Source organism: Prionailurus bengalensis, chromosome A3, assembly GCF_016509475.1.
Source record: "Prionailurus bengalensis isolate Pbe53 chromosome A3, Fcat_Pben_1.1_paternal_pri, whole genome shotgun sequence".
NCBI classification, from domain to species: Eukaryota; Metazoa; Chordata; class Mammalia; order Carnivora; family Felidae; genus Prionailurus; species Prionailurus bengalensis.
The window spans coordinates 16,454,574-16,473,861 of record NC_057354.1 but is presented as its reverse complement, the minus strand read 5'-3'; the positions used below and the strand labels follow the sequence as shown (position 1 = coordinate 16,473,861).

The 19,288-nt window shown below is 46.3% G+C and overlaps 1 protein-coding gene and 1 long non-coding RNA gene across 2 annotated transcripts in view; one reads left to right on the top strand and one right to left on the bottom strand.

Annotated features, from left to right (window-relative positions):
- The window catches only part of JPH2 (junctophilin 2), a 69,742-nt gene that overhangs the window by 48,062 nt on the left and 2,392 nt on the right, over positions 1–19,288 (bottom strand). The gene's annotated exons all lie outside the window — the stretch shown is intronic.
- On the top strand, positions 906–7,025 carry LOC122496248. Its single transcript, XR_006300737.1, has 2 exons — positions 906–1,065; positions 6,489–7,025. It is a non-coding gene; the product is annotated as an uncharacterized LOC122496248 (long non-coding RNA).

The following is a 19,288-nucleotide window of genomic DNA, read 5'->3' as shown; positions in this document are numbered from 1 at the left end:
AACTGAGACCATGTAAGACCGTGTGTGTACAGGATAATGGCATGTACAAGGAGGTATCATCAGTGCAGACCTTGCGTGTCCATCGGTGTGAGCACATGAGCTCCTGGGAACAAGAGCCTATGTGAGTAGCCTGCCGAAAGCCAGCTCCCTGCCTTCATCTTTATGCCTTCAGCATCCAGGACAGTATCTGCCATAGTGTTCACGGAGTTGAGGGGGGAAATTCAGAGCCTTTGTTTTAACACGAGCTGATACTTTACCCTGGTTAACCAAAAAAGGTCCCAAATGGCCTTCTTCCCAGCAAATGCCCAGGATGGCTAGGGAACTGAAACGGCCGGCCAGGTAAGGGATTCCTAAGCTCAACCCAACAGGCATGCTCCCATTCAGGCCTTTGCACTGGCTGGTATCTCTGCTTGGAACTCCTTCCCTCCAGATACGCTTCCTGTCTCTGCTCAGTGAGGCCTATCCTGACCACGCTATTTAAAATTGCCATCTGCTTGAGCACAAGCACCCTTATCTACCCCTTATCTACTGTTTTCTATAGTATGTATCCTCTTCTAACATATCATATGACTTAATTGTTGCATTTATTGCGTTTCTTTCCTCACTAGAATGGAAATCCATGAGGGCAGGGATCTTTCCTGTTTTGGTCTCTGATGTAGCCCCAGCATCTACAATAGGGCCTGGCACATAGGGGTGCTCTGTAAATATTTGCTGATTGATTGGCTGAACCTCCCCAGAAACTCCATCTCATTGTGTGACCTTGGGCAACTCTCTTCCCTTCTTAAGGCCTCGGTTGCCCTGTCAATGACATGTTAGCTATGAAACTCTCTAAAGTTTGGCCTAACTCTGAGACACTGGAATTCTAGAAGGACCTGCATTGTGACTCTGCAGGGGAAGGACAGCATGTCCCTATGACTGTATACTATCTGGTCCCTCCCAGCCCAGGCTACTCCACCTTGGGCCCCTATTCCCACCCCGCCCCCATCACTTTCTGGATGAAGAGACTGCATTAAGAGTCATGTACAGTGCCGAGGGCTCATTTAAACATCTCAAAGTTCCTATCAGGTGGGTCCCTTGACGATGCTCATTTACAGGAGAGGAAGTTGGTGGTCTGAGAGGTTAAGTGACTTGACCAAGGAGGCAGAATCCAAACCCAAGTCTATCTGATGCCTGAAGTTCACACTCTGAGCCCCCAGTTCTCTATCCTGGCTGCCCTTCAGAAGCTCTAAAAAATACCAGTTTCTGGGCCTCACCACCAGAAAGTCTGGATTAATTTGTTTGCAGCCTCTCTACAGGCAGGCACACAGCCAGCAGTGAGAGGGACATCAGAGCTCTCCTCCTGTCAGTGACCAGCCATGGAAAGCCAATGACCATGGAATATGAGCTATAAAAGGGCCAAAGGGAAGTGGAGAGAGAGAAAGGAGATATCACTGGACATGATCTCATAGAAGAAGATGCAAATATGATCTCCATTTCACAGGTGGATGATTCAGAGAGATTGTGTGACTTGCCCAAAGTCACCTAGTAAGGAAGGAGCAGAACTGGGGTATGAACCCAAGGTCTGACTCAAGCTGAGGAAGTGGGAAAATGGGTTTGTGTGGCAGGTGCAGAGAGCAGAGCAAAGAGAACGTGGTCCAGGGGATGAGAAAGTGGAGAGTTAAAACTAATGTGTTCCCCTTTCTAAGCTCAATCACTTGTGGTCACATTATATTGGAGGCAAGGGGACAGACAGAAACTTGCAGTCAGAGACAAACTGATCTCAAATATCTAATCTGGAGAACCTTGGACAAGTTACTTCTTCAGATTTTCAATTTGCTTATCTGGAAAATGGAAAAATAATACCCACCTTCTAAGGTTTGGGGAAGATTAAAAAGGAAACAACAACAAAAAAGGAAACAACCCTGGTTCCTGGGTGGCTCAGTTGGTTAAGCGTCCGACTTCAGCTCAGGTCATGATTTCATGGTTCGTGGGTTTGAACCCTGCATTGGGCTCTCTGCTAACAGCTCAGAGCCTGGAGCCTGCTTCGGATTCTGTGTCTCCCTGTCTCTCTCTGCCCTACCCCTGCTTGTGTTCTGTATCTCTCTCTCTCAAAAATAAATAAATTAAATTTTTTTTAAAAAAATGGAAACAACCCAAATGTCCATCAACTGGTAAATGGATGGACGGTGGTCAGCCACACGGTGGAATACTGGTCAGCGTTAAAAAGGAATAGACTGCTGGCATATCCAACACGGATGGATCTCAAAAACATGCTAAGTGAATAAAGCCAGAGATGAAAGAATACAAACTGTGCGATTCCAACTACATAAAAGCCTGGAAAAAAAAAAAAAAAACTAAAGTATAGTGACAGAAAGCAGATCTGTGGTTACCAGGGCTGCAGGTAGGAGGGATCTACCACAGAGGGGTACAAGGGAACTTTCCGAACTGATGGAAATGTTTTACACCTTGATTGTACTGGTGGTTACACAGGTGTATACATTTGTCAAGACCATGCACTTAAAATGAATTCTCTGCCTGGAAACTATACCTTGATGTAACAAATAATCTAATTTGTAAATAAATTTTTAAGAAAAAAACCACTCCAGCACAGCGTTCTGCAAATAGCCATTGGAAAATCCTGTCAACTCTCCTTTCCAAGTGAATCTGAAATCTGGCCACTTCTCACACCCCCCTGCTACTAGGCAGTAGCCTGAGCCACTGTTGTCTCTCGTCCTGGATTTTCATAATGGCTGCCACGCTGGTCTCTCTCTGTCCGTGCGCCTCTGTCCATTCCTAGCTCACTAATCACAGGGATTCTGTCCAAATGTAATAAAGTCAAAAATCACGACACTGCTCTGCCTCTTCTCATTCAGAGGAAAAGCTGAAGTCCTTAGTGATCCACAGACCTAACCTGATCTCATCCCCATCGCTCCTCTGTCCTCACATCCCTCCATTCCTCCTTTCCCTCACTCCCCTCTGGCCACAAAGTCCTCCTTACTGTTCCTCCCGTTCCATGAGCCATGCCCCTGCTTCGGGGCCTTTCTGTTTGCTGCTCCCTCTGCCTGAAACAGTCTTCCTCCAGAAATCTGCACAGCTCACTCCCAGAGAGGTATTTAATGGTTCCTATAAGACTCACCCAAGGTGACAAAGCTAATAAATATACCAAAGCTCCCATCCACGTCCAGCTGTGCTCCTACTGTGCTCAGAAGAAAGAAGAAAAACAAATATGTGAAAGGAGAAAGTGAACAAGAATGGAGCAGAGAAGATGGTAAACTGGGAGAAAGACAGAGGACATCTAATCTCTGGGTTGGACACGTTTGTGAAATTAAATCAACCAATCTACCTTTAGCTTAAAGTTGGCGTGAGATGGGCTGACATGGTCCCTTTAAGCCCAAGAGAAACTGAGATTGCTCTTGGCCACCAGCTGGGGAGGAAACGGCCAGGCTATATTAGGAAACTTACAAGCAAGTGGCAAGAGGCACAGACACCCAGGGGAGACTGGGAGTGACGGGGCCCTGGGAAGGGGGAAAAGCCAAGTGCTGGGGCCATCCCCAGCCTGACTCTCTCTAAGACAGGACAGCTCTCCCTGGGGACTGGAAGAACGCAGCATCTGCATCTGAAGAGAGGGAAAAGGAGGACCCTGCCCACAGCCATCTGGCTAAGATGAGCTTTCTATGGAAGGAAGTGCTTCCTGATCACCTTTGGGCTGGCCCCTCACTTGGCCTTGTAGACTCTACAGGGATTCTCACTGCCTCAGGGTAAGAGGCAGGATTCTCAGCCTCTGACCCCCTCTCCAGTCACATTTGCCTTTCCACCTCAGGACCTTTGCACATGCTCCCGTCCCCCTCCACCTCTTCTCAGCATGCTCTTCCCTTCTCTCTTCCCCTGGCCAACTTCTTTTGATATTTCAAGTTTCAGCTTAAATATGACTTCATCCAGGAGGGTTTCTTGAACCCTGCCCCCTGAGTACTGCCATATGATGTCATGTCTCCCTGTTCTTCTTGGCACTTTTCCCAATTGCAATTAAATAACTGTTAAGGTCATTTGTCCACCATAAGCCTTTCCCACTGGACTTTGGCTTCCAAGAGGGAGGGAGCCATATCCAGCTTATTCCTGCTATGATCCCAGCATCTAGCACAATTCCCAGGCCCAAGGAAGCCTACAGTAAACGTCTGATGAATCTGTATCTTCTCTGCAGTGATACCCTTCCATTCTTCCAGGGGCAGGAACCACATTTTCTTTTTTCCTTCATGACTCAGCACATGGTAAGTACTCAATAGTGACTGGCGGTGGCTGCCAATGTGGTCAGGTCTAGATTTAGCAGCCCAAACCCTGGAAATTATTGGGGTACATGTAAAAGGCTGGTAAATACCGTTCTGTCCCTCACACCAGGCTCCTAAAGTTAATAAAACCTGAATATCATCTCCCTGCAGTTGCCCTTCTGGTTTAGTACAGAATAAGCTGGGTTTCAACCTTGACTCTGATGCCAAATAGTTCTAAAACATGTCGAACTATTTAAGCCTGCTGAGCCTCAGCTTGTCCTTCTTAAAATGGAGATAATGATACATACTTTAGATCATTGTTCATTCACTTGTTTGAATTTAACGAGTATTTGCTATGGACCTGGAATTCTTGGTGTTAGATGCTGGGGACACAGTGATAAATAGACATGATCTCCACTCTCAAGAGGCATAGAGTTGAGCGCCAAGGATAGACTAGATTTAAGCAACCACCACAGAAATAAATGTTAGGCAGCCACACCAGTGATGCAGAGTGATAATGGTCCAGGCCTTAGGTGGTGAGGGAGGATTGGCGGACCAAGGAATAAATGAACCATATGTGAGGCAGCTAGTACACAGTAAGTGCTCAATAAAGGCTAGTTTTGGCAGGCTAGAATCTTTGCTCAGAAAAGCTCGCCCAAAAGGATTAACTGGAGAGTTGAAAAGGAGCCGGGGAGGACAGAAAGAACTCAGAGGGAGAGAACGAGCCCAGCTCCAATTTTCCACCCACGTCTGCTTGCTTGTAAGAAAGCAGGCTTATGCACTGGGATGCCCAGGCTTGGCTGCTTTGGCCACATCTCTGACCCAGGAGGCCTTAAAGTTTCTGTCCTTGGGAGGAAGAAAATTTGGGGGGGGGGGGTCTCTTCATCAATGACACCTGCCTCCACACCCTCTAGACACACATGAGAGAGTAGTTTCTGGAAACCATATTTATAGTACAAGATCCACCCTTTGGGGGAGAGATTATGACTTAACCGACGTGGACACTGGAGTTTTTTAAAGCACCTCTGATGGCTCAAATATGCAACTTGAGTAAGAGCTGCAAAACTCTACACTAGCCTCTTGTTAACCAGTTGGCTCCGTTCCTTCTGTCAAACCTGTGACATGCTGTACCTGGCAGGTGTCATGCAGATCCCAGTGGTTACCCAATAGCGGATTTCTCCTTTGCTGATGGAACCTCGTTCTGTTCAAGGGCCCAGACCTCCTTCCTGGGCCTCAGAGAAAGGTTCCTTATCCAGGGGTAAATCCTGATTGCTCTCAGCCAGACTTCATGTCTACTTACCTTGCCAATGATTGGATTCGATGTGAGCATTTGATGAAATCCAGCATTGAGACCGGAGGGAGAGTTTGTTGGGGGGCGGGGCAGGGAGGCAGGAAAGAGTTCCTAGTTCTTATAAGGAGAAACATGCAGGCATACACTCTTCTGCTGCTGGGTATTGCTGCATGTGGAGGTGACCCCTGGAGCTGTGGCAGCCAACCTAGTACCATGAAGCCACTGAGAATAGAGTTGACACTATATGGATGCAGAGCAAAACATGGCAGGACCCTGGGTCCTTGTTGACATTGTTGAGCCTCCAAGTTAACCAATCCTGAGACTCTCTTACCTCTGGATTCTTCTTTATGTGAGATTATAAATATCCTTATTGTTTAAGTCTGTGCTGTCCAACATGGCAGCCAGGAGACACAGGTGGTTATTGAGCACCAGATTGCAAAGAATTAGCACCAAAAAAATGTAAAATACATCACTAATAATTACATATTGATTACATGTAGAGATGGTATTTTGGTTATTGGGTCAAATAAAATATATATTTTTTAAGGAGGCTCCACACCCAACATGGAACCCAACGCAGGGCTCAAATTCAGACCCTGAAATCAAGCTGAGATCAAGAGTCAGATGCTTAACCAACTGAGCCATCCAGGTGCCCCTAAATAAAATATATTATTAAAGTTAATTTCACCTTTTTACCTGTGGCTACTAGAAAATTTTAAATTGCATCTGTAGCCCACATTATATTTCTGTAGAAAATGCTTATTTAATTCACTTGGAGTTAGGGCTTTCTGTTTCCCACAGACAAAAAAATATCCTAACAGGTATAGGTGTCATCATTGTGATTTTATAGTTGGAACAATCGAAACTAAGAATTTAAATTACTTGCTTCAAGTACAGCAGCTGTTGGTGGTCACAGCGAGGTGTCCTGACCAGTGCTTTCTCCTCTACGCCTCTAGGAATCTGAGAACATCCCTTACGAGCTAAAGGTTTGCAATCCTTCATCCAGACCTCAGCTCTGAAGGGAGCGGACCATTTCAGAAACCCAAGGGAAGTCTAGGAGATCCAGAACCCACTTTGACCCAGAGAAGAGACATGTGGCCCAGACCAGGGATTCTGCCTCCAAATACAGAATGGACACTGAGAACATCACCCCCTCTGCCCAGTGACACCTGCCTATTTCCAGGAAACTGTCTGAGGTCTGAACACCAGTGTCCCTGGAGGACTGAACAGAGATGGAGAGAGAAGAATCAGGGCTAACTCCTCTCCTGTGGTCCCCGCTGCCTATGGAAGTCCTGACCTGACAGTCCATTGTCTTCATGACCTGGTCCCAATTCACCCTCCTAGTTTTGTCTTCCCAAATCCACCAAAGCCCAGCTTCAAAGTCATCTCCTCCAGAAAACCTTCCTGGAGTATCTTTTTTCCTCCATACTCTCATTGCTTGAGACATTTGTCACTTCTTACCTCTTATACAGCTATCTCATCTATATCTTGTCTATTTGGTCTAATAGCCATTCTTGGTCCTTCCTCAAATCCTTTCCCATAGTGTCAGATGTCAGCACAAGATCTTTGACAGGACTATGGAAGTGTCATCAGCAGATCTCAGACATTGTTTAAGATGGAGAATGGCAGGCAGGGGACTGAGCAACCGAGAGTCCAGAAGTCAGTGGCTCTTGTCCAGGTGCACCAAAATTGGGCCATGTAAACCAGGAATGCACAGCAGTGAACAAGCATGCCCTTATGCCACAGATACCTATATAGATGCTCCTAAATATAGGGGACCCATCCCAGCTCAACTCTAACCCACCTTGATAAATACCATGGACCCAGTGTCCCTGAGAAAGCAAGCCAGGCCTGAGACATCTTTGGGGACAGCAGAACAATGGAAATTGTTTGGGCTTTGGAAACAGACGGACCTGACTCTGAATATTTCTTTAATTTCCCCCACTTCTCTTTATCTTCACCCCGTCCATCTAGTCCAGGCTGCACCAGTGCCTCCTGGTTAACTACAACAGCATCTCCCCTGGTCTCCCGCCTCCCCTGATGCTGCAGTCCACCCTTTGCTGCTGCCAGAGTCGTCATCTTAATAAGATGTAGATCTGATCAGGTGACCCCGCCTAAAACCCTGCAGTGGTTTCTGAGTGCCTCAAGGATAGTCTTGGGTCCCTAGGAAGCCAAGATTGCATGTGAGTGATTTTGGGGGAATATTCTTGGGATGAGCATCTGTAAGGAAGGAAGGAAGGAATCTTCTGGATTCAACTGCAGAAGAAGTTGAACTTCTTCAAGTTGAACAAGCCAAGGCTTGTAGTGATCCCATGGGGATCTCTGGAGCTAGTATGGCCCTTCAGAGTTGTCCAAAGAGGCTGGGTCTTTGGACTCCTATATCAAGCAGTCATTAGCTCTGGGTTGCCCACTGAGCTAGGCAGCTCCTTCTGACAGACAACAGTGCCTGGCTGTGAGCCATCAGCGACCAATGCTCCTGGCAGCAAGGGGAAGGAGGACTCTGCCCCTGGGGGGTATCTGAGGGTGTCTTGCAGCGTCTACTGCTGGAGTATTTACATGGGTTCTCTAGCAGAGCTCTCAGACTCTCATCAACAAATGTTGGCTCCCTTCACCTCATGGGAAAGGATTGCAAGGTAACCAGTCATCCCAGTTTGCCCTAGACTGAGGGATTTCCCAAGATTAGGAGTTTCAGTACTAAAACCAGGACAGTTCCCAGGCAAAGCAGGCTGCTTGGTTACCCTTCATCTGGGTGAGAAGGAGAAAAGGGCATGTCATATTAGCACAATGTTCAGTGGTGTGCTGGTAGAATAGCTCTTTGGAAAAATAAACAAACAACCCTGATTTTGTAGTGCTAGCCAATTTCCATCTTGTAAGTATACCCACCACGGCCAGACAGGCTACCAACAGTTGAACAGCCAGCTTGCAAAATTCCTGAAAATTTAGTAATGGGCTCTCATGAGATGGTAGCAGCTGGTGCCAGCACCCCGTATGTAATACAGACTGGTATGTTCCTGATACCTACAGATGTGCAGCATGTTCACTGACAACCTCAACTTCAAGGTGAGACTATCTCAATCCCGAGAATAAGTGGCCCTCCGAGACCACCTACTTCAAGGCAACAAGTAATCTGTCATATGGTCCATCTCTTACCCACAGTGTGTCCACAACAGTAATTGCTAATCAATCATGATCCTGATATGGCTGAGCATAGGACCCCTTATCACATCTGCAGGTAGCTATAGTCAATTAGCTGGTGTTGCATATAAGAAAAAAGTGACTTACCCTTGGGAGTAAGTGTGGTTCAGCCCCCTCATTTTACAGAGGAGGAAGCTTGCACACAGAGAGGTGGAGGGACCTGCCTAAGGCCACACAGCCCGGCCATAGCTCATCTGAGATTAAAGAATAGATCTACTGCCTTGCCAGCTCTTTCAATCCCGCCTCGCTTTGAACTGCTGAATACCCCAGAATGGAGAGGAGCAAAGGGGGATCTTTTGAGATCTGAGCCTAGATTCTGGGGAACTTTGCTTAGAGCCTCCAAACCTTTTTTGTACCCTGACAGTTTTTCTTTTCTTTTTTCTTTTTGTTTTTTGTTTTTTGTTTTTTGGGTTTTTGTTTTGTTTTTGTTTTTTTGTTTTTGTTTTTTTTTTTTTGTTTTGAGAGAGAGAGAGAGAGGCAGAATGAGAGGGAGAGAGAGGATCCCAAGCAGGATCTGCATCCCCAGCACAGAGCCCAATGCGGGGCTCAAACCCACAAACCATGAGATCATGCCCTGAGCTGAAACCAAGAGTCAGACGCTCAACCAACTGAGCCAACCAGGCGCCTCACCCTGAAGGCTTTTTATTTGTATATGTAAGTGTTGTATATGTGTTGGTGGGCAGGACACTCTTTAAAAATATAAAAGTTGGGGTGCCTGAGTGGCTCAGTCAGTCAAGCATCCAACGTCAGCTTAGGTCATGATCTCACAGTTGGTGAGTTCAAGCCCCACATTGGGCTCTGCACTGTCAGCTTCGGATACTCTCTCTCTCTCTCTCTCTCTCTCTCTCTCTCTCCCTCCCTCCCTCCCTCCCCAGCTTTCTCTCTCTCAAAATAAATAACTTGGAACAAAATTATAAAAATCATATATGCTCACTGCACAAAATTCAAACAATACAGGAGTATTTAAAATTAAAAAAAAAAAACCAACAACTTGTGTGCTATTTCCCCAGGATGAGAAGGGTAATCACTGTTAACAATCTAGGTCCTAAGAGGCCTTTTCTGCTCATTTACAAGGATATACATATAACAAATAGACTAAATGTTTAGCTGTTCCCCCACTCTACCATTAGCCCCATCACTGAAAACACTGCCTAGCACATAGTAAGCACTCAATAAATATTTGTCAAATGGTTCTTGTTTCCTTAAAACGTCTTAGTATAGGTGGGTCTGCCTTTGTCTTTTTAATGGTTTTAGTACTTCATGGCATGGGTCTCTTGAGTTAGTGTAGCAGTCCTTTTGTGTGAGCGTTTAGACTGCATTTCTTTTTTCCCATAACACCCCCAAGGCCTTGTTCTCTGGCTTGCCTGCAAGGTGGCACCAAACTCCCTTCCCACGGCTCCCAAGTGCTGCCGCCCATCAGAGCTCCACTGTCCCTGGTTTCCCGGGATCACCGAAAGGCAACCCAAAGCGGAGAAGCTGGCAGCATTTGTGACCAGCTCCTGGGAGCAGAGTCAGGTTACAGCAGGTGTAGGACAAGTCCCCGTGGCCTGCAGGGCTCCACCATCCCCACATTCAGAGGCTGCTACCCCGGATGACACCCCACAGCTCACACAAGAAGCAGGGAATTAACCAGGTGACATCACCTGGGTGCTGCCAGCCCTGCACACCAGTCACCTGGGGGAAAGTGCCTTTGCCAGGCTCTGAGTCGGCTCAGTAACCCTGAGGGCCTGGGAAACCAGACATAATTGGGTGTAGGGGAGGCAAAAAGATATCAAAGGGAGAGAGTCTGGGTTCAAAGGAGGCCCCCCATGGTCATTCAGGTCCCCTTTTTCTAAATTTTTTTTAATGTTTGTTTATATTTGAGAGAGAGAGAGAGAGACAGAGAGAGAGAAAGAGGAAGTGGGGAAGAGGAAGAGAGAGAGGGAGATAGAGAATCTGAAGCAGGCTCCAGGCTCAAAGCTGTCAGCACAGAGCCCAATGCAGGGCTCAAACTCACAAACTGTGAGATCACGACCTGAGCTAAAGTTGGAGGCTTAACTGACTGAGCCACCCAGGCGCCCCATTTCAGGCCCCCTTTCTATGCTCAGGCCTGCCCACAGCCCTCATGCCCAGGTGGCATGTGCAACAGGCATCTCTCACCCACGACGTCCAACACTGAGCTCCTGACCTTCCCTCTTCGAACTCTTGGCCCATCTCAGGTCAGGGCAATGCCATCTTCCCGAGGCTTAGGCCAAAGCCTTGGAGCCATCCTGGACTCCTCTTTCTCTCACTCCCCCTATCCAATCTATCAGCAAAATCTATTGATGCTACCTTCATAGTAGATCCAGAATTCAGCCACCTCTCCACCTCTGCTGCCGTCAGATGGTGGCCCAAGCTTGTATTCTCACCTGTCAGTAAGCTCACTGATTTGTTTCCCTGCTTCTACCTTTCTGCACCACCTCCTCTCCCCTGTCTCTCAACAGAGTAGCCAAAGGAATCCCTTTAAATTTTTTTTTTCAACGTTTATTTATTTTTGGGACAGAGAGAGACAGAGCATGAACGGGGGAGGGGCAGAGAGAGAGGGAGACACAGAATCGGAAACAGGCTCCAGGCTCCCGTCAGCCCAGAGCCCGACGCGGGGCTCGAACTCACGTGAGATCACTCGAGATCTCGCGAGATCGTGAACTCCCGGACCGCGAGATCGTGACCTGGCTGAAGTCGGACGCTGAACCGACTGCGCCACCCAGGCGCCCCCAAAGGAATCCCTTTAAATAAGATCTGACCATGTCACTCTTATAGGCCTCATTTTTCTCATAGTAAAAGCCAGATTCTTATGATGGCCTACAAGGCCCTGCATAAACTGCCTCCTCTCCACACCTTCCTGGCAGGAATGGTGTATATATAGGTGATGCTGTGCCCTCCTCTGTACATCCCATCAAGGGCCTATGTTGTAAGACCGTCCTGTCATCGGTGATGTGAAATTTGATCACTTTACTAAGATGGTACCCATAAAGGATTCAAATTTAATTAAAAATAAAAGTCTTAAAAACATCATGTGTGCAGGGGCACCTGGGTGGCTTAGTCAGATGAGCGTTTGACTTCGACTCAGGTCATGATCTTACTGTCTGTGGGTTTCAGCCCTGAGTCGCGCTCTGTGCTGACAGCTCAGAGCCTGGAGCCTGCTTCGGATTCTGTGTCTCCCTCTCTCTCTGCCCCTCCCCCACTCGTGCTTTGTCTCTCTGTCTCTCTCTTTCTCTCAAAAAATAAACAAAAAAAATTTTAAAAACCTATCGTCACTGTGCATGCCAAATAGAGCATTTCCTGCAGGCTGTGTGCAGCCCTCAGGCCTCGCTGTGTGACCCCCACTCTACATTGCCCAGATGATGGTCAACAGCATAGGCTGGGATACTTCCAGGCTCACGGTGCTCACTACTTGCCTGGGGAGAAGGGGTTCTGGCCTTCCCACAGCCCCTGGATCATTCTATAGATTTTTTCCAGGTGGGTCTGGGCCAGTCAACTCTCAGTTATAGAGGAACGAGTAGGGGTCCTGGATGCTTCACTCGTGACCAGACCTAACTGTCCACCTACTCTGTGGCTCTAGCTCCAGAAGGGGTAGAAGAGAACAAGGGTAGCCCTCTGGTCTAGGGCAGGAAGCAACACCATCCCCCCATTCAGCCTGCACCCCAACCTCAACCAGGGCCCTCAGAAAATGAGGCTCAACATTCCTCACAAGGGTGTGGCAGCAAGGGCTGGTCCAGGGAACAGCTGTTGGGGACATGGAATTAGCAGGCTCTGGAAACAAGCAAGCCCCATGAATCCCAAGGGCCTGGCCTTGGACAGGAGCATGTGTGCAGAGACTTGGCCAATTGGACACACACATCACAGAAAGCAAAGCTGCAGAGAAGAAAGACTAATTGTGTCCACTTCCCTGTCTCCCTGAGGGTCTGCTCGGCTCTCCTGGGGTCCCAGATAAAGCCAAGAAGCTGCCATGACAGCAGCTCAGCCGGCTGTCACACTGGCCCCCTGGCTGTGAACTGGGACATGAGATTTTCAACATGAGGTTAAATTATGCTGATTCTACATTCGAAATGGAATCGTGCCTGGCAGGAGTTCCATCAACACTGGCAGGACTCAAGGCAGAACTAATTGAATCAAAGTCTTAGCTTATTAACTGCTCCCAAGTCAAAAGCTAGTTTCTGTGCTGAAACAGTCTCCCCAAAACAGCTGTGGTTCAGACCATCCTGAATTAGTTCACCCTCTAGACGGTGAAGGGAATGCAAGAAAGGAGAATAGTTTCAGCACTTTCTATGTGCCAGGCATTATGCTAAGTGCTTTTTATGTGTTATCTCATTCCATTGTTTCAGCAATGTTTTGAAGGGGAATGTGATATCCCTAAGGGAAAAAAGGAAATGGAAGCTCAGAGTGCCCACGTTCAAAGATTTAGGAAGTGGCACAGCAGGGGAGCACCTGGGTGGCTCGGTTGGTTGAGGGACCAACTTCAGCTCAGGTCATGATCACGTAGTTTGTGAGTTTGAGCCCCGCATTGGGCTCTGTGCTGACAGCTAGGAGCCTGGAGCCTGCTTTGGATTCTATGTCTCCCTCTCTGTCTCAGCCTCTCCCCTGCTCTCTCTCTCTCTCAAATAAATTAAAAATAAAAAAACAGAATTAAATTAAAAAAATTTTTTTTAAAGAAAGAAGTGGCACAGCGGGCATTTGAACCCAGATCTGGCTACTGCAAGCCCCACATGCTAAGTCCCACGTGCCCCTCTTAGGACTTCCACACTTGATTTTTAATAGCAATCGAGAAATTTTAAACTAAAAGATGTTCCTTTTAAATCTGAAAAAGAACAAAAAAAATCCCACTGGAACTAAAAAATTAATTTAGCAGGGTAAATTAATTGATTTAAAGTCAATGACAAAAATAATTGCGTTTCTATAACCTAGCAATGAACAATTGGAAAAATGAAATTTAAAATTCCATTTACAATATCGTTTAAAAAGCTTGTAATTTTATTCAATGAAAAAAAGTGTGCAAAACACTGAAAACTCCAAAGCATTGCTAAGTGAAATTAAAGACTTAAATAAATAGGGACTTCTACCACATCCATGGATTGGAAGTGTCACTACTGTTACATTATCCATTCTCTGTAAATTGATGTATAGGTCTAAGGCATTTCTTTTAAGTTTTTGTTTGTTTGTTTGTTTTTGAGAGAGAGGGAGTGAGCAGGGAAGAGGCAGAGAAAGGGAGAGAGAGAGAGAATTCCAAGCAGGCTCTGCACTGCCAGCATGCAGAGCCTGATACAGGGCTCAAACTCATGAACCACGAGATCATGACCTGAGCCGAAATCAAGAGTCGGACACTTAACCTACTAAGCCCCCCAGGCGCCCTAGGTCTAAGGCAATTTTAATCACTTTAATGCCTATCAGTTTTTTTACTAGAAATGAACAAGCTGATTTGATAATGTATATAGAACCGGAAATGACCTAGAAGAACCCAGCCATAAGCAAAAAGAGCAAAGTTGGAAGATTTACTCTGATTTTAATATTTACTATAAAATTGACTATAGGGGTGCCTGGGTGGCTCAGTCGGTTAGGTGTCCATCCAACTCTTGAATTCGGCTCAGGTCATGATCTCATGGTTCATGAGTTCGAGCCCCTCATCAGACTCTGAGCTGACAGTGCAGAGCCTGTTTGGGATTCTCTCTCTCTCTCTCTCTCTCTCCCTCTCTGTCCCCTCTCTTGTGCTCTCTCTCTTTTTTTCTCTCTCAAAATAAACTTAAAAAATAAAATTTACTGTAATAAAATAAAATAAAATAAAATAAAATAAAATAAAATAAAATTTACTGTAAAGCTCCAGTAACAAAGGCAACGTGATATTGTCATAAAGGTAGACAAACAGATCAATAGAAAAGATATTCCTGTGGATAACGAATGAATGAATGAATGAATGAATGAATAAATAAATAAAGTTGCTTCAAGGAACACATATCCCAGGCCCAGATAATGGGACACTAGGTATTGCTCAGACCCAGATCCTGGCAAATCCATTTTGTTCCCATGTTCAGAGTCAATTGGGCTAAAATGAGCTTAAGCCATCAGCTTTAGGCAAGAGAAAGAAAATTGGATCCAGAGAGCAGAAGCTTGGGTTTTTGACCCAGTTGTCATAGCTAAACATGTAATAATAATAATAATAATAATAATAGCACTAACCCACATGTTAAATTCTAAGTGCTGTACTCTATCAAGGCAGAGTTTAATTCTGTCAACAGGATGGAATAAAAGAGACAATAGCAAGTACTGCATATAGGAAGGGAAATATTTTTCAGTGATATATTTCAGTTTTACATTTGTGTGTGTATGTCTAGAATTACAATGTGAAATACCTAACTTATAGCGGGTCGTAGTCATAAAGATGTAAACACCGCTAGGGTAGTCAATGAGAGTATTAAGAAGCCTGAATAGGGGCGCCTGGGTGGCTCAGTCGGTTGAGCGTCCGACTTCAGCTCTGGTCACGATCTCGCGGTCCGTGGGTTCAAGCCCTGCGTTGGGCTCTGGGCTGATGGCTCACAGCATGGAGCCTGCTTCTGATTCTGTGTCTCCCTCTCTCTCTGCCCCTCTCCCGTTCATGCTCTGTCTCTCTCTGTCTCAAAAATAAATAAACGTTAAAAAAAAAATTAAAAAAAAAAAGAAGCCTGAATAGTATAAAATGTGTAAGATTCTTAGCACAGAGCCTGGCACAGAGTAAAGACACAGTAAGTGGCTCATGCAGATATGGCCATTGTCAAGGCCTGCTTCATGAGCATACCCCCTGTGTCATAGCTCCAGGCTCCGCACTTAGAAGGCCCTGCACTTGGTTTAATTCTTGGCTGTCACTGTGTTGAAATTCTTAATGATATTGAAGAAGGGGTCTTGCGTTTTCATTTTGCATTAGGTCTCACCCATGGTGTAGCCAGTCTTATTTTGTATAGTTGTTTATTGTTTATTAAAAATAGTTATACTGTGAAATATTTAATTATCACTTACTACCATCCGATTCTATGTCTGCCTCTTACTAGCTAGAGGACCATGAGTAAGAATACAGTGCTTAAATCATCTGTCTCTGTTTCCTCGTCTGTAAAATCGGGGTGATAACAGTACTTCCCCACGAGGTTGTTGTGAAAGTTTAAATAACATAGCGTGTTCCATGCCAAGAACAGCACCTGGCACATAGTAAGCACACCAAACATATTAACTATTATTATTACTCTTGGCTTTATGAACAAAGTCAGCCTTGGGCCTGGTTTTTCCACTGCACATTTGGGGGAGGGGATTACTAACTAGATAAGTAAGTAGTTCTAGAACTTATTGGAGCACCAGATTACTTTAAGAATCTGTGTTTTCGCTGAGGAAAAACGCAGATAACCCATATGCATATGCACACATATTGCCTGCACCCTGATGGGCCTTTGAGGCCAAGGCACGGGCCCCAGATCAAGAACCTAGGAAAGCAAAGATCGCCAATGGCCCTTCCAGTCCTGGAGTCTGTGGGTCCCTGGGGTGGAGACAGCTAGGCCGTCAAAGGAGCATTACTACTTAAGGCCTGGGTGTATGCTTGCTTTGGAGCTTTAAGTCAGCAGCTATTTTTAGTTTTGCTATATATGGCCAGGGCAGGAAGAGGGCTGTAGGCAGGGGAGGGGTGCCAGGAGGTTTATAGCAGGGTTTGGGACCCCAGGGGGCACCTTTCTTTCCATCTTCTCCTGCCCGGGGAAGGGGGGGGGGGTTGCTGGAGAGCTTAATTAACCCCCAGCTGAAGTGTAAGGCTTGGAGGAGAGGGAGAGTCTGTGGACGTGGGAATGGAGAGGCTTGGATGAGGGTTCCACGTCAAGTCACTTTAGAATAGTGATTTTCAAATGTTTTTGACCATGACCTGCAGTAGGAAATACATTTATACACACATCATGTAAGAAATACACGATGCATGTAAACACAGAAGTTTTTATACACACACACACACACACACACACACACACACACACTATATATGTACATATATCTTCAGCATCTTCAGCTGAACAAATGTTTCAGGAAACAATGCTTTCTTATCCTCTGTGAAACACTCTGATTTTTCTGTTCTGTTCTTTCATTTCTAAAAATGCAGGTCATGACCCACTAAGTTGATTTTACTGCCTATTAATGGGTCAACACCTCCAGTTTGGAAAACTGTTTCCTTTGGTTTATTTATTTTTATAAATTTTCTGAATGTTTATTTTATTTATTTTGAGAGAGAGAGCAAGTGAGCAGGGGGGAGGCAGACAGAGAGAGAGGGAGAGAGAGAATCTCAAGCAGGCTCCATGCTCAGTGCAGGGCCCGATGTGGGGCTCGAACTCATGAACCATGATATCATGACCTGAGCTGAAATCAAGAGTCGGACACTTAGCCGACTGAGCTACCCAGGTGCTCCTCCTTTAGTTTAGAGGAGGCAGTCACCTGTGACATTTGACCGCAAGGCAAGTTGGGGACTGGAGGAAATGGAACATATTGTCCCTTTGATCAGTCCTTCCGAAAACTGGGGAGGAGATGCAACTTTCAGCTTTATTTCCTGGATGGCAGTAAGTTCTGGACTTCCTGACCTGTGTGCACTGTTCTCTCCACCTGGGGCACTCATCTCCCACCCTTGTCACCTGGCTTACTCCATACTTCAGAGCCCAGCTTGCCACTTACTCCAGGAAGCCTTCCTGAATGCCTCAGTCTGATTAGTTGCCCACCTCTTCCTTCCTTAGTTCCCAGTACTTTCCTGCCTAGTACCTAACACACTATAGTACAATTTCTTGTTAGATTCTCTGGAAGATAGGGACCTTGCCCATCCTGTTCATGTCTATACTCCTCCCTCCCACCACCAGTATAGTATAGAGCTAGCTTCATAATAATCACTCAATGCATATTTATTGAATGAGTTAATGAAAGTGAATAGTAATTATAGCAACTACCATTTATTGAGTACCTGTTTATCTCATGAGAAATCTTATGAGAGATTAGCATAGTCCATTTTATTGGTGAGGAAACTAAGGCTCCAAGAGATTAAATAATAGGATAGAGCCACAATAATAACCCAGGGCTGCCTGACTCCCAGCCGCTTCTAATCACAGGATCTTATTTGTCCACATTCTCTTCAGCACTACCCAGGATGGGGCAAAGGGCAGGTCCTTAACAAACCCTCGGGGAACTGATGACAGGTTGATTAAGGAGATTTTCCGAAGCAGTGGCCACATCTAATTTTGGAGAGTTGCACCTCGTGTGTGGCTTGGGAGAGATCTGAGGTTTCCAGGGCCGCTGGATGTGGGACTGTCTCATTCGGAAGAAGAGTCTGGGCCTCTGACAAACCAGAGGAGCAGGCCTTCCAGTTACCTAGCCTGAAGAGCTCCTGTGCACACCCAGAATCAAGCCCTGGGCCCTGCAATGCCTACGTGATCTGGCTCACACCTTCAGCTCCAACGTCAACCCCTGCCTGTCCCCCTCCACTCTACTCCTGCCACCCTGGCACTCTTGCTGTTCCTCAAGCATGCCAAGTCCAGTCTTGCCTCAGGGTCTTTGTGACCATCATTCCTTCTGCCTGGAAGTCGTTACTCTCTCCCTAGTCCTCCCATCTTGCTTCCCAGGCTACACCATCCAAAAAGTCACCCTCTTCCTTCTCTGCTATTTGTTTCATAACTTTGCTTGCCCACTGCCCTGGCTCCTGGAACTTGCTGTAGGATGGAGCCTGACACCTGGTTGGTGCCCCATAATATTGGTTGCATGAATGAATGAATGAATGAATGAATAGGTTTCCCCCTTTAAGACACTTTAGCGAAGGAACATTTGGCACCCTGTGCACCACTCTGCATGGGTATCTGACACCCAGCAAGGATCATCTCCCTGTTGTAGCCAGAGAAGCTGAGGCCTGCTCTCTACTTGTCCCCAGCGCTCAGCGCAGTGTCCAGCATAAACATCCAGTGAATTGAATTGCACCGAATTGCAGACATTCAGCAAACGGCTGATGGACACCAAATTAGGAAGCGTGGAGCCAGAAATTGTCCTCAGCGCTGTCCAATTCCAGCCAGTGCTGTGTAGCTGCCACTGCACCCACAGAAACTCCAGGGACACAACCTCATTAACATGCAGATGCATTTGAGGGTGGGTCCTCACCACGGGCTCACCAATGGGCAGCCCAGTCAGGAGCCCATCCTGTACGTGAGGCCCCTCTGTGTATGCCCACCAGCCTCAGCTTGAGCACAACTTCTGCTCTGGGATGGCTCATGCCCCTTCCTGCCCCTCTCCAAACCCACTCTGGGACTGTCCACTGCTCACCCTCTGTCATAGTGATATAATATAACTACGCATGCATCTGACAGATGCCAAAATATATAGTTCTGAGGTATCTGTGTTAGCTCCTCTTCCCAATGGGGCAAGTTATGGAGACTTCATAGAATTATCCTGAGCTGGGGGGAAACTAAATGACCATTTAAAGCAAGAGCCAGCCAATTCTCCTGTAAACAGTTGAATAGTAAATAGTATTGGCTTTGTGGGCCAAAAGGATATTATGTAGGGACTTTCATACAATTTCCAC